The sequence below is a fragment of the Podarcis erhardii genome (assembly GCF_964252035.2).
Source record: "Podarcis erhardii genome assembly, chromosome: 2".
NCBI classification, from domain to species: domain Eukaryota; kingdom Metazoa; phylum Chordata; class Lepidosauria; order Squamata; family Lacertidae; genus Podarcis; species Podarcis erhardii.
The window spans coordinates 6,008,882-6,023,551 of record NC_138498.1 but is presented as its reverse complement, the minus strand read 5'-3'; the positions used below and the strand labels follow the sequence as shown (position 1 = coordinate 6,023,551).

At 47.6% G+C, this 14,670-nt stretch overlaps 1 protein-coding gene across 1 annotated transcript in view; it reads right to left on the bottom strand.

The window, feature by feature from the left end:
• The window catches only part of NCKAP5L (NCK associated protein 5 like), a 42,489-nt gene extending 29,071 nt beyond the window's left edge, over window positions 1–13,418 (bottom strand). Inside the window, exon 1 of the mRNA XM_081844328.1 lies at window positions 12,882–13,418. The gene's annotated coding sequence lies outside the window, so the exon portion shown is untranslated. The remainder of the gene's footprint in view (window positions 1–12,881) is intronic.
• Between the last annotated feature and the right edge of the window lie 1,252 nt (window positions 13,419–14,670).

Below are 14,670 nucleotides of genomic sequence, written 5' to 3'. Positions count from 1 at the left end.
AAGGAAAGCCGTGAGAAATGTATCAGGGCAGGGTGTGTGTGTGTGTGTGTGTGCATGCGCACGCGATTGATAGGATTCCCTGTTTGGAGAGGTTGCCATGTCAGTCTGTTGCAACTAAAGCGAAGAAGTTTGTGGCCAAGAAAACTTGTAATGGCACAAACTCTTGTGGACTCAAGTTCACAAACACCTTTCACCTTCAAAAAGCATTGAGGGCTGGCCCTGCCCTCAACAAACCCAGCAGCCACGCCTGGCAGCTCTATCCCGCTGGGTGCATGTGAGAAGCAGAGCTATGTGCATACCAATTTGTGGCTTCGCACAAGCAGGGATTCCGATTGGCTCAGGATGCCCCCTGACATGTATGTGTAAATATATTTAGGCAGTGTTGCATAGTGGTTAGAGTGTTGGACTAAGACCTGGGAGACCAGGGATCTGGACCTCACTCAGCCAGAAGCTCCCTGGGAGACTTTGGGGCTGCCACTGTCTCTCAGTCTAACTGCACAGGGTTGTTGTGATGATAAATTGGAGAGAAGGAGAACCATGCAGGACACCTTGAGTTTCTTGGAGGAATATTGGGCTATAAATGCAATAGGCAAGCAAGAAAGCAAGGCTGCTTCTCACACATGGAGGGAAAGGGGGCTGGAGGAGCTAGAAAACCCTTGCATTGGACCACTTTTGAGGGTTTAGCAGACACTGCCATTCATTATCAACCTTTCCTCTACTGCATGTTCTATAAATCTGCTATTGCAAAAGCAATATAAAATTGGTTTCTACACATTTCACCAAGGCAACTCTACACTTTGATCGCAATAATGTAGGGCTGCCGTATGGACAAAGCAGGGATTCGTCCTTCAAAAATGGCGTCTGGGCAGAATTCTCAGATATTGTTTATAGCAACACTACAATAATGTGGAGGTGGGTGTCCCCCACCCCATCCCCCTAAGCATACCGTAGCCTGGTTTGCACGTCATGACGAGCTACACCATGGGTCCTAGAGCAAGCAAGCCAGCTCTGGGAGAGGAATTTGTTCCTCTCTGGTTGTTCTGCTGCTACTGCACTGAGCTAAGTCACAGCTTAGCTTAGCTTCTCGTGGTTTAGCTGTCTCTATACCATTGAGCCATAAGCCAGACGACAAATCTTGGCTGCAGGTTATCGTTAGTCTGGAAAGCGCTAAACCACGAGCCTGGATTCAGATGCACATGACCCAAACCATGGCTTAGCTCTGAGCAGTGGCAGAATGGCCAAGGAGGAACAAATTCATGCTAGGCCATGGTTTGGCTTTGCATGATATGTGAACCAGATCGCTATGAGTCCGTTGAAGAACTTCTGGCTTCCCTCTTCCACCCCCCCCCCCCCCCCGCCTCCAAAACCAGGAATCTCGGTTGTTCTGTTGAAAGGGTGGATGCACCACCAACGTCAGACCCAGTGAGGTCCCCGAGGGCACAAATAATTCTCTCATGTCATTTCACATCCTGACATGTCTTGGTGTGAATCACGAATATGTTTTCTGTACACACACACTAAGCTCCACTTCTGCCATGCATACATCAGCCTTCTGCTTAAGGCTGTCTTGTCTCTTGCAGTGAAAAATCCATTACTCAAGATAGTTCCAACAAGATAAGAATTGCCGTGCTGAGTCAGACCAGCATTCCACCTAGCTCAGCAGCTCTCCCCCTTCCTGCAGACAGACAGCAGCCACTCAGATCTCACAAGGCAAGTGCTCAAGCACTCTTTATGTGTAACCATACTCTCTGCTCAGTGCTTATAACTGCAATACATTCATCCAATCCATTTAGCCATCATTTTGGTTACCCGGCTATCACAACATCCTGCAGCAAGGCATTCCACGGATTTACAAGGCACTGCGTGAAAACCAGGTTTTCTGTTGCACTCCAGAGATTGAGATTTCGTCCAACGTGTCATCCTGCAGCAAAAGCCAGTCCTCTTCAGAGGAAGCAACAAAGCACCTATTCAGGAGAACGTTTTAAGAAGGAAGAGATCACATACCTGAACTGAAAGCTTAAGGTGGCCATTTATGGGGCCCAAAACAAGAATTTGGCCAAGATACAAGAGAATCATTCAACTTGTTCAGAAGGAAAGAAAGAAAGCTTTAAGAAACTCAACCAGGATGTCAGCATTACATCTTTTGGAACAGTCTGCAGCAGGAAGTTGATTTAAAAACAATACAGCTGCACTTCTCCTCAAGCCGGGGTCCCAAGTACACAAAGCTGAGAGAGAGACCTGGTCTCCACTCCCCCAACCATCCTGCACCCTGCTCAAACTGGAGAGGTTGTGTCAGGATGCGGAATAAAACAAAAAGCATCTGTCACCAACTTCTGAATGCCCAGACACAACAAGAGCAGCAGCAGCAGCAAAAATAGCAGCAGAGCCGGAGGCAAGGATATGGCCGGTTATTTATAGCTGCAACTGGTCACCACAGCATGTCTACGCGTGTGAAGCAAGAAGGGGGAAGCTGGAAGCTGGAAGGGTCAGTGTGTGGGGGTGGAGTGGGGTGGGGTACACACTTTATTATTATTTCAGTACAGTGGTACCTCGGGTTATAGAAGCTTCAGGTTACAGAAGCTTCAGGTTGCAGACTCGGCTAAGCCAGAAATAGTACCTCCAGTTAAGAACTTTGCTTCAGGATGAGAACAGAAATTGCGCGGCGGCGGTGGTGCGGCGGCAGAGGGATGCCCCGTTAGCTAAAGTGGTACCTCAGGTTAAGAACAGTTTCAGGTTAAGGAACAGACCTCCAGAACGAATTAAGTTCTTAACCCGAGGTACCACTGTACACACAAAGCTACTCCCTTTTATTCTCCCAAAAAAGTCCACCCCCCACTTTTGATAGTCATGGCTAAGCATGCAAAGAAAAAGAGATGAGCCTGGTGTTAGCTATTTCGAGCGGCCTCAGCATACACCATCTTATTTCAGCAATCCTTACGACACTCCTGTAGAGCAGGCCAATGTTATCCCTGTACTGTAGAGGGAACAGGGCTGGAGAATGAGAGAACAGTGGCTTGCCCAAGCCCAACAGAAAGTTAAATGCAAAGGTGAATTCTGAATTAGTATCTCATCCCAACACTCAGGGTGAATTCAGATGTGGGGAATATTGCATTAGCTCTTCAGATTATATTGCTAGCACTTGTGTTGCATTTTCTAATGTGGCTTTCACCCTGTTGTCTTATGGAACCACTGGCCAATGTTGCTCTCTCGCACCCTTTCTGCACATGTGTGCTTCTGTTTCTCCATGACTGCTGCATGAAAACAGCAGTTAAGCACTGTACGCTGGCGCACCGCCCCAAATTTCATCACTTTACTCCCACAGTTTTTCTGGGCAAGGGAGCTGCAAACACATTGTTTCTGGAACTAACATGAAAATGGGTGCTAACAATATTCCACTGGTTTTCCAACAAGCTCAAAAATAATTCAGAAATTAACTGTTAGGGAAACGTTGGGTAAAAGGAACAAACCGCTGTGTCAATGGAGCCTGACTCTCAAACCCCATTTCGCTACCTTACTGAATTTGTTGCAGATGCTTGCCAAGGGAGAAGTAATCTATGCTAACATTACTTCAGTTTCTTATTCCCACCCTTGCTGTTTTGTTTTCCAACTTGAATGCTTTCCCTACCCTGTATCCAAGGAGCTTAGTGTGATGCACAATTCCACCCACTCCATTTTAGTCTCACAACCACTGAGCAGGCCAGTTGCTTCTATTACTAGTTTTGTTATTTTGCAGATTTCCTACAGCCCCAATATCCAAAAGGATTTAATTTTGGAGCATGCATGTGGAGGTATGTGTCTGTGGAAATGCAGCCTCTCCAGCATTTAGATGAGGTTCCTTGCATGGTGTTAGGTACCATCTATAAATAAGTTTCAGTGTGAGTTCTCTGGGCTGAGATGGATTTAAATGGTGGTTTAGACCACATTTTTTACCCTTGGGTGGAGTTTATTTCATATCGTTCCGCACAGGGGAAAACAGGCACAGCAGTGACCTATGTGCCAAGAGCCAAGAAAAAAGCACTGTGTACACTGAAACATGCTATAAAAGCAATTGCACCTAGAAAATCGTCCAACATCGTAACAGGAAGAGAGTGTTCTGGGGTTGGCAGGTGGTGATTCGGAAGCTGCTCTGTAACTAACTAAGCTCAATGGACCAACAGTCTGTCTACACACCAAATGGCAGTAGCTCTCTAGGTTTCAGACGGAAGTCTCTTCTGGGTCTACCTGGGACCTTTCTCATGCAAAGCAAAAGGCTATGATCCATCCCTATGCTTTACCAATTGCAACATCCATCATTTAATTTAAAAAACAAAACACCCAGCTCTTATTCGAATAGCTACATCCTAATTTGTTTCTTGGTCACATTAGAGCACAGAAGAAAAATGTGTGGCCTTCTAGATGCTGTTAAACTACAGTTCTCCTCAACGCCAACCAGGATATCCAGGGATGGTGGAAGTTGTAATCCAGGAACATCTGGAAGCAAACAGGTACCCCGTCCCTGCACTAGTGGGACCAACTGATGGGAACTGGAGCGGAGACAAATGGGCACTGCAGAGACAGAAGGGGGTGTGCCCCAGTCAGATGAGCGGGGCATTATTATTATTATTATTATTATTATTATTATTATTATTATTACTCCAGCCATTGTTACTTCTGCATGATACCCAGCACAACTTCAGCACAGATGCAGAGTAACTGTCACACTCCTGCAATCCTGGCCTTGATATTTGCAACATCCTTCTCGCCAGTGTCTACATGCCCAGGCCAGCTGCACTTTGCATCCTGCCCTGCAGATTTCTCCCAGCTTGTCCTTCGTTCACCCTCCTCACCCCACCCAACTGCTCAGATTCTGTCAAGGTTTTTAACAGCCGACATAAATACCCCTCTTGTTAAGACAGCACATATCCCAGAGCTTTCTCCCCAGGCTGCCCGTTACGTAAGTAAAGGAAAACTGCCGAGAGCATTTGCAAGGCTCCTCGGTGTCAAGGCTGCCAAGGAACTGGAGGTCATTAACTCCCAGCCCAGGGCAGGATCCTTTGTGCATGCATGCTCATTGAAATGGGGGCAGCTAAGACGGTGCCCTCCAAATCAGCATTTCTTAACTTGTGGCTTAAGATGCCTGTGCAAGGAGGTCACAGGCCTTCTAAGTAAACTCAAAATAATGATTGCTTTTGATCCATAACTGCTTATGATGACTTCCTCATAAAACTTTCTGTTTCATCAGTACACTATAACACTGTATTGACACCTGTAACTGAAATATCACAAAGGCTGCTTTAATTAAAGTTATGTTTTAATATTTTGGAACTGCTCTCTAGTGGCCAACGACAGATCCGGTAACCATTTACCACAAAGCCCTCGCACAGGGAGTTGCTTTGAATGACTGTTTCAGTTCCCTTTTGAAGCACAAAGGCCAAAGGCATACCTTGTTGCAGAGAAAAGGCCGTCTCCATGCCTCTTCCCCTCCCACAAAGAATCAAGGTAACTTCACTGAACCTTCCAGGAAAGTGGTAATCGGATCTCGAGCACAAAGCAAAAATCCATGTAGCAAGACTCTGTAAGGAGGACTATTTGGGGTGCAGCTAAACCCTCCGCAAACATCATATACCTTCTTGCACTTACCACCCATGTCCCAGAGCACAGAAGAAGAGTTTGGATGAAGAAGAGTTTGGATTTGATATCCTGCCTTTCACTCCCCTTCAGGAGTCTCAAAGCGGCTAACATTCTCCTTTGCCTTCCTCACCCACAACAAACACTCTGTGAGGTGAGTGGGGCTGAGAGACTTCAAAGAAGTGGGACTAGCCCAAGGTCACCCAGCAGCTGCATGTGGAGGAGCGGGGAAGCGAACCCGGATCCCCAGATTACGAGACTACCGCTCTTAACCACTACACCACACTGGCTCTCAATTGCCAACTTCTGTAAATTTGGTGTGTGGGGAGGTTCTCCCCTCCCCACACACCAAAGAGACACTATTTCTGCAGGCTGCACCTCAGGAGCCACAATAATACTTAAAAAGTTAACTTGTTGGGAAAGTAGTTTGCTAAGCCCACCATACAACCATGTGGTGTTGCATTGTAGAGAGGCGCAGGCTTGAATTGTGGCACTGCTTGTGTTCAAAATTCACCACGGAGCATTGCAGCTTTTCCTTTTTGCCTGCGCTGGGTGGAGCAGAGAGTCTTGTTGCTGCAGTCCTGGCCGTCCATTCCAGCCGGCCCCTCCTCCAGCTTTCATTAACTTGGCCCCAGAGTTTTACTCTCTTGTTGTTCCAACATTCCCCCCTTCCCCCCCCCATCCCACCCTGCAGCAATGGCAGGAAATGGCACCACATCAACAGCAGACCTGGGGAAGTGAGATGCTGTCTGTGAGGAAAAGGAAAGTCAGTAATTGTGCACAAAACAATGGCATGAAAGGAGAGAGTGCCCCCTTTCCGTCCTGTCCCCCAACAGCTTCAGAGGGAATCAGGATTACGGAGCTAGAAAGGAAGTGGGGTACCCAAGTCCCAGGGACCTAACCCAAAGGGGGGTGCAGAATTGCTCCCTCCCTCCCTCATCCTGGCTTCTGTCATTTATGAGACAGTCAATATGCACGCTCAGATGCAAAGTGGCTGGCGATAGCTTTGCAGAGCGCTTTGGATTTTAGCATTCTGCACGCAGCTCAAGGCTACGCAGGCAGGGCTCAAAAGTCCATCTGGCCAAACAAGAACCCAGCTTAAATTCTAGCTGCAGGAAGGCACTAGTTACCCAGTCACCATGAGATCTGGAGACCAGCAAGTCCCAAACCGATGAGTTCATTAAATACATGAAAGCCCCACAGAGGAAGTTGCCTATTGCATGTCTGTGCTCTAGACCTTGCCTCCTTCCACTCAGCTTCTGCTTGGATTTGCACATCCTGATGCATCCCAGTAAAGAAACGCAACACACACCCTGGAGGGGTCTGTCTTGTGTCTCCACACAAGTCACTGCTCTGGACTCAAGCTCCTTCCTATCAGAAGCCATGCCCAGATTAGAAAAACACAAGGAATGCATTTCTCCAAGGGGGGGGGGTGTGTATTTTTGCCCTTACACACTTCTCAAGCATTTTGCCCTGCCACATGAACAGCTATTAACAAATGTAATAGCATGTCCAGCAATCCACCAGTTTCCATTTCCACCAAAGATACTACATCTCTTTCTCATATAGACATTACATCCATCTCCCATATTCCAGCACAGCAGAGCTTCAGGCAACAGCATTCAGCGTCATTAAATGGCTAAGAGTAAACAGTGAGAGGCTCCTAGAAGAAATGCTCAGCTTGGAGGGTCTTAACACCTGGACTTAAATTTGCTGCTCAGGCACAGAGAAATCAGGAAGAAAAAACCCACGAGGATAGGACAGACTGTACCACTTGCAACTTTCTCTGCGTATTTTTCACTCTTCAGAATACAACTCTCTGTAAAAACAACACCGTGCGCACCAAACCAAATACTACAGCCTCCTAGGTGGTAGAAATCTTGCAAACCAAGGAGAGGGATATGCTACACACTCTCTCCCTACAAGCCTGGCTTCCTAGCTAATAGCTTTATTTTTTTACCTAGAAGGAGCATTTAAAAAAATAGTACCAGCACTTGCAAGATTCTCCCATTGTCAGGTCTCTACACGCCTCTTTCTGCCACACAGATGGATGGCCAGCTGAATTCAGCAGCCTAATTGTAAAGACAAGAAGGTTCTGTAACTTTTTTATTTCTGTTTTTACATGAAAAGAGATATAGTGGTTTAATTTGTAAGAAACCTACCTGTACAGACACCTGCTGCAGTAACATGGATGGTGTTAGAATTGAGGGGAGAAAACAACGGCATTATTGGGAGCCAGGATTCCTGGTCTCTTCTCTCAGAACTGAGGATGTGGGATTTCAGACGAGCCCATCTATGCCCCTGGAGCCTGTTTCAGTTGCAACGACAAGGAAGTGGTATAATCAGATGCCTCTTTCAGGTACTGTTCCTGTGAAGCAGCTCCTCTTCAAACATTTCCAGGGATGAGTGGCAGGCACAAACTGTGTCAACTCTGGCACTGGTGATGCAGTGAATGTTTGGGAGTGCAACCGCCACGAACTGAGTGCTACTGCAAAATTACAGGCAGGTTGCTATCATCCCTGAAGGGAACTGCCTGTGGAGTCAGTGTGTGCCCACTCCTGCTACATAGTAGTGGCTTTCGAACCTCCAGGAACTGATGGGGGCTACTTCAGCCTCCGACAGATGTCAGAGACAAAAGGAGGTCATGGCTTAAGGCATCAGATTCAGCGGCTGGGATGCCGCTGCTTTATCTGGCTCAACGGATGCCTGAGAAAAGCCAAGATCCTCTTGGAAAATGAAATAAAAACACTCTCTCCCAGTGCTGCAGAAACAATCTAAAGGGCTTGACACTGACTGCCACCCGAAGCAAGACTCTCTAGAGTGTATTTAGGGTGCTGAGCCCACACCCTAAATAGGCAGGTTGGTACAAGTACTGTAGAAGAGGTAGACTCCTCTGAAAACGCCCTCAGAATTTGGGTCGTCTGTCCTACATTACGTGAAAAGATCAGGCACCATGTTAGAAGCTTCTTTCTCCAATATTTCCACAGTAAATGCAAGAAAGGAGAAGTTTAAACTGCCACAGATTCTCTCCAGAGGCACCTCCTGTTCTTTCAATGGGCATGTAGCTGTAAAAGATAGCTAATGCCTTTTTGAGTCCTGAAATGGCTATCCTGTTAAGATTTCTCACTACCAACAACAACATTTACCACCTTGGTCCCCTTCACCATTCCTAAATTATGCTCTTACCAGACACCCCCCCACACACTGTCCTGCTTCCCCCAGGCCAGGTGTTGGAAACCTTTAGCCCTTCAGCTGTTGCTGAACTGTGACTCCCGTCATCAGCTTAAGATGATGCTCTACATCAGGCTTCCTCAACCTCGGGCCTCCAGATGTTTTGAGACTACAGTTCCCATCATCCTTGACCACTGGTCCTGCTAGCTAGGGATCATGGGAGTTGTAGGCCAAAAATATCTGGAGGCCCGAGGTTGAGGAAGTCTGCTCTACATCATGGCCAGGAAGAACCTGGGGCCCTCCCAATGATATTTGGACTACAACTCCCATCATCCTTGACCACTTGTCATGTTGGCTAGGGCTGATGGGAATTGGAGTCCAACAATATCTGGAGAGCCACAGGTACCCAAGCTTTACTTCAGACTAGTGCTTCCCAATCAGCAGATCCCGTTTTTCAAAATGTACCCCCTACTTTTGAAATTTTTTATACCTCTGAGGTTTTTCTCATTATGTCAGTGGTGCCACAGACACGCCCCCCCCCCCCCCGGTGGGTTATGCGAACCCGCTGGGATCCATAGACCACCAGTTGAGAACCACTGCTTTAGACAGATTTCCTTGTCAGGATTTCCTGGGTACATACAAGTGACAGCCTTACACTTGGGACTGTCTGAAATACCAGCAGCACTAGGCAATGAACAGTGCAGGATAGAATCCACGTAATGCTAGAATATTTTGGACAGGCATCTTTTTTCTCTTTTTCCAAACAGTTTCATAGGGAAACGGCAGCACGTCAATGTTCCAGTGACTTCACTTTTACGCTCAGTGTGGGTTGTGATGGCTCTTGTCCATGCTTATACCCAATGCTCAGTTTGCAAAGGAGCACAGACAGCATGTCTGTATGGGTGGTCAACACAATACACCCTTTATCAGGAATTCTCCAAGTCCATTCATGCACAACTACATCAACTACATGTACAAACTTACACTCAATACAAAGTCAGAGTAATTGCTTCGTAAGAGGGAAGGGCATGTGAGGGGGGAAAGCATTCAATAGTATCTATTTATTATTTTATCGTGAAACACAATAAAGCAAAAAAAAAATATGAAATAAAACTAGTACAGTAAAGTAAGAAAAAAACTTAAGGCAAAATATCCACAGCTCAGCAAAGTCAGTACCAAGAATCAGTGGCTGGAAATGTCTGCATAAATAGTTAAGTAGGGGCCACCATGGAAAAGACCCTACTTTGAGTTGCCATAAGATGCATCTACACTAGATGTGGCATAGCTACATGGTGTGTCACGCAAATGCTCCTGGGCCTGGAAAGGGGTTGGTTTAACCTCTGGTTTGCTAGTAAAACTGAATTACTGTGTCTAAATAGTGTGTCACCAACATGAAAAGATTGGAAAGCTCTGGCCTAGGCAAATGGACTGACTATCTGTATGGAAGGAGGCACTTTCTTAGGTAGCTGGGTTATTCAAGGCCTTATAAGTTAGCAACAAAACCTTAGCAGCTTGTAGATATCATCTTGACAACAATAGTGCCTTGCATCCCGTTTACTAAACCAGGTTCCATCCCTGAAGTATCTCAGCACCCACAACTTATTTGCTCTTACAACTCATAGGTTGCATTGCAAAGCAGTGCTCCAGCACAAAATTCCTGTTGAACTCATGCCAGCTCCCAGAAGGCTAAGCATGCAGGTCTGTAGCAGCAAAAACAAGAGATTCTTGTGGCACTTTATGAAAGCTTATGCCACAATCTGTTCAAGTGCGTTCTAGTTGGTCAGATGCATGATGTGTTATCTTCAGTTGGTGAGTTGTGTACATGTTTGCCCACTGAAGACTGCACATCAATGCATCTGATGAAGGGGGCTCCATGCCACGAAAGTATGGATCACAATAAATTTGCCAGTCTTTAAAAGTGCCTGCTTTCCCAGCCTTTCCCAATCTAGTGCTCTATCAGAGAATGAAGTCCAAAATATCTGGAGGTTGGGAAAAGCTGTGCTAGATGATTTTACTGTTTCGATATATCATGCTGCAATGGAAGGCAAAGGACAGTGCAGATCTAGTTAACCTTGGACCTGGTAAAATTGAGAAAAGTCATATTTATCCAGCTTTTATCCCAAGAGGATGAAACTGGCATACAAGGGTTTTCAACTGCCACATTCTGCATCCATCACATAAGTCACTCAAATATGCAGATCTTGTAGGTTGGTGCATATTTGGAGAAGAAATGGCAAAGTAACTTGCCTCAAGTTTGTCAGAATCTGTGGCAAGGCTCTGATTGCCACATGTGGGTTTCTTTTCTCTTTTGGGGGAGGGGCTCCTGTGCTTTTAACAGCCATACAATACAGCTAAATTCAACAAATAAATCACTCCCGATTCTCATGGGAAGAGAGGACTTCACCTGTTGAAAGACAGAAGCAGTAGGCAAGAGAAGGTAATTCAATCTATGTCTCCACAGAGCAAGGATATGGGACTATATGGCCCTCCTCACATTAAACCCATTTCACAGACAAGGCAAACCAAAGCAGGTGGGCAGGGAAGGGTTTCAATAAGGTGGTAGAGAAAGCAGCAAGGACCCTGTCTCTTGCGTTGGTCGGAGGCTACGGAGATGATTATTTCAAGCAGGCCTACAGAGCAGTTGCAATGCAGCTTCTTATTAGAGAGCAGCGTTTCATCCAGATGTGCCTGCCGCATCACAACAGCGGTTGGCTAAAGCAGTTGCTCCCCTCCTTCCCAATATACCTCTGCTGTTCCTGCGGCCAGGCTTCCTCCGACCAGAAGTCCTTCGTGCAAGGATTGAGCGGATCCCTTCCAAACATGCGGAAAGGAAGGAAGCGCTGGCCGGGGCATGGGGGGGGGGGGAGAGAGAGAAAAAAAAAAACGGGTCGCTTCACGCCTGCGTAACTAGGGAGCTTTAGGATGAGAAGCGGGTGAGGAGGGGCAGATAACGGGTCGGTAATCCCGGAAGGCAGCACTGTATTCTGCGGGTGGGGAGCAGAACTGGCGGCCATTCAGTGCTGCGCCAGCTCGCTCAGAAGTTCCTCCGAGTTAGTTGGGGTTTCCTCCCAAATCGGTGCGCGCGCGTGCATGGCAGCGTTTGATCGGAAGGCAGCGCCCCCGATCTCCGCGGGACTCGCTCCAAGCCTGGCAGGCGCGCCCGGTTATCGCGCTTTGGGGCTGCAGCAACCGAGCGCGCCCTTGGCCAGAGCAGCAGCCGCAGCAGCAGGAGTCAGCTGGCAAAAGGAGCCTCCAGGGCTGCGGAAATGAGATGAGACTCATCCACTCTTCCCATCTCCCTTTCCCCACGAAGCAGAACCTCACATGGGGCGGGGAGGAGACGCGCTTTGGCCCAGAAAGAGCTGCAACAACGATGGATTCCCCAAAGAACGCCTTTTTTTGCAGAGGAAATTGCAAAATAGGGGGAAATTCCCGACGTAAAGCCGTTTTACTTGCAGGGGTCTCCGTGCTGCGGACGTCTCTCCAATGCCCCGTTGCCCCGAAATCGTTATGTCTTAGTAGCAGGCTCTTCTGAAATCCAGGCGTTCTCATTTACTGTACGCAACCCAAACCTACTTTAGGCTGAAATACTACGCGAGGGTAAGCGCGATTGAAAACGGGTCTGGCTTCTGAGCAGATTGTCTGTTACACAGGATTGCAAACCGCCCTGGCACGCCACGAAAGTAGCGACAGATAAATATCCACCTCCCCCGATATATCTGCCCCTACCTCGCAAGATGGGGTCTTATTATGGGCCGCTGTCTTTCCTCCAGACCCCCTTCAACAGACGCCTCTCCAGTACGGAAAGGGTTAAAGTCAGGGCTCTGCAACCAAACCCACGTTTTTAAAGAGACAGACCCTCGTTCTTGGAAAGGGGCCCGGGCAGGCGCTCTACGCGGCTGCCAGAGGGGATATTGCGCCTTGCAATTCCCCGCCGTGCAGCCAGCTCCGGCTAACGCTACCCAAGGCTGCATTGTGGGGCCTGCAACGTTTCCCTTAATGCACCCACAAACGGCCTGCAAGAGTTAAAAGTCTTCCAGGGGGAGGTGGAAATGGAAATCCAGGTCGGTGCTGCGGGGAAGAAAGGACTGCTCTGGACTCACCCCGGCGTCAATAGCGGACGATGCTGTCATGCCACAAAAGGGTGCCCTTTGCCGGGACTTGCAGCGAGACTCTTCTGCCTTCCTCGCCTCCCAAGGCCGCTCCAGAAGAAAGTGATGTCATCAGGGCTTTAAAACGGTGGGGACTCCTCCCTGCATCCTGACCCGCGGCAGCCAATGGGCGCTTGGTCCAAGCTCGCTCGGCGCCAGATGTTTCTCATTTGGGAGCGGGGCTCGGGCCTCCAAGGCTGAGCTCAGCTCTCGCCATGCCTGGTGAGTCGAGTAGCCCCGGGGAAGCAGCAACAGCAGGGCTTGCAACGGTTGCCAAAGGGGGAAAGGCTTGGGCACGCTTGAGGAGCAAGGCAAGGAAAGAGGTTGTTTTGCTTTCCAGATGGAGCCTGGGCTTGAGCGGGTTCCTGAGATCCTTCTCCGCCCAGCAAGAATCCCTCGGATCGCTGGAGATCAGAATGCATTCCTTGCTCCACTGACCTTAAATGGGGCATGCCAGGGAGGGGGTTTCCCATAAAACCCCATCTCCCCTGGTTTCCTTTGCATCCCATAAACTATTTACTCCTGTGTCATAAACACAAAAATACACAACCTAACTGAACAATTTCCACATATGGTGGTACCTCTGGTTACGTACTTAATTAGTTCCAGAGGTCCGTTCTTAACCTGAAACTGTTCTTAACCTGAAGCACCACTTTAGCTAATGGGGCCTCCTGCTGCTGTCGCGCTGCCGGAGCACGATTTCTGTTCTCATCCTGAAGCAAAGTTCTTAACCCGAGGTACTATTTCTGGGTTAGCGGAGTCTGTAACCTGAAGCGTATGCAACCCTTGGTACCACTGTAATTCACAAGAACGAAAAAAAGAAAACAAGAAGATGCAGAAAACAGGGGGATGTGAAACACAAGAGCAGTCAAGTACAGCATCCCTAGAGTGGACATAAAAAGGCGGTGCCTGGACCAGCCAGTCGGAACTTCCTGTTTCTCCTGTCTGGGACAGACTTCCTCTGCATGTGACTATAGGTGGGTGTGGCCTCACCTGTGCAGGTAACAAAAGCATAGGACTGGCCGCCATCTCTCTCTGACTACATTCGTCGAAGAAGCAACATCTGTTTAGTCCAAGATTCCCTCTTGGTTTGCAGCCAAGAGAGGACAAAGGGACTGTCGCCTTATGGGATAGTTTCCAGGTGTACATTACTTTTTTAAGCTAAGTCTGCCTTCTGGGATCCAATTGTGAATAGAATGTGAGGGAGTAAACTCTTTTTATACTTTTTATACTTTTTGTCGTGCCTAAAGGGAATTACCTTTAAAAACGTATTATTGAGACTTTAGCAAGCCTGAGCAAAGCATCCACTGTGTAACTTTAAAAAGGGGAGTGTTACTCTTCTAAATTGTGGAACTTGTTAACACAAGTTGGAAAGGATATAATCAAACAATATATCCTCTCCTGCATCCCTGAACATTCCCACAAAAACCAACAGCAACCCCCTCCAAAAGCCCAACAACCGATGACACAGGACTAAAATAGTACAGGTTGGTTACATTTTTTAAAAAAATTCAGGCCCTAGGTAAAATATTTCTGTATTTTGTAATACACCTTAGGCTCATGTGTTCTCAGACTTGAGTGTACTATTTGTATATTCGTGTAGCTTCTGGGAAAGGGAAGCTTCACAGAAGTGAGGAATTGTTTGATGCTGGGTTGGCTACCACAAAGGACAGGACTTCTTCGTGGTAGCACCCTCATGGCATCTCCCACCTCTGGGAGATCTATACCCTAAAGACAACTG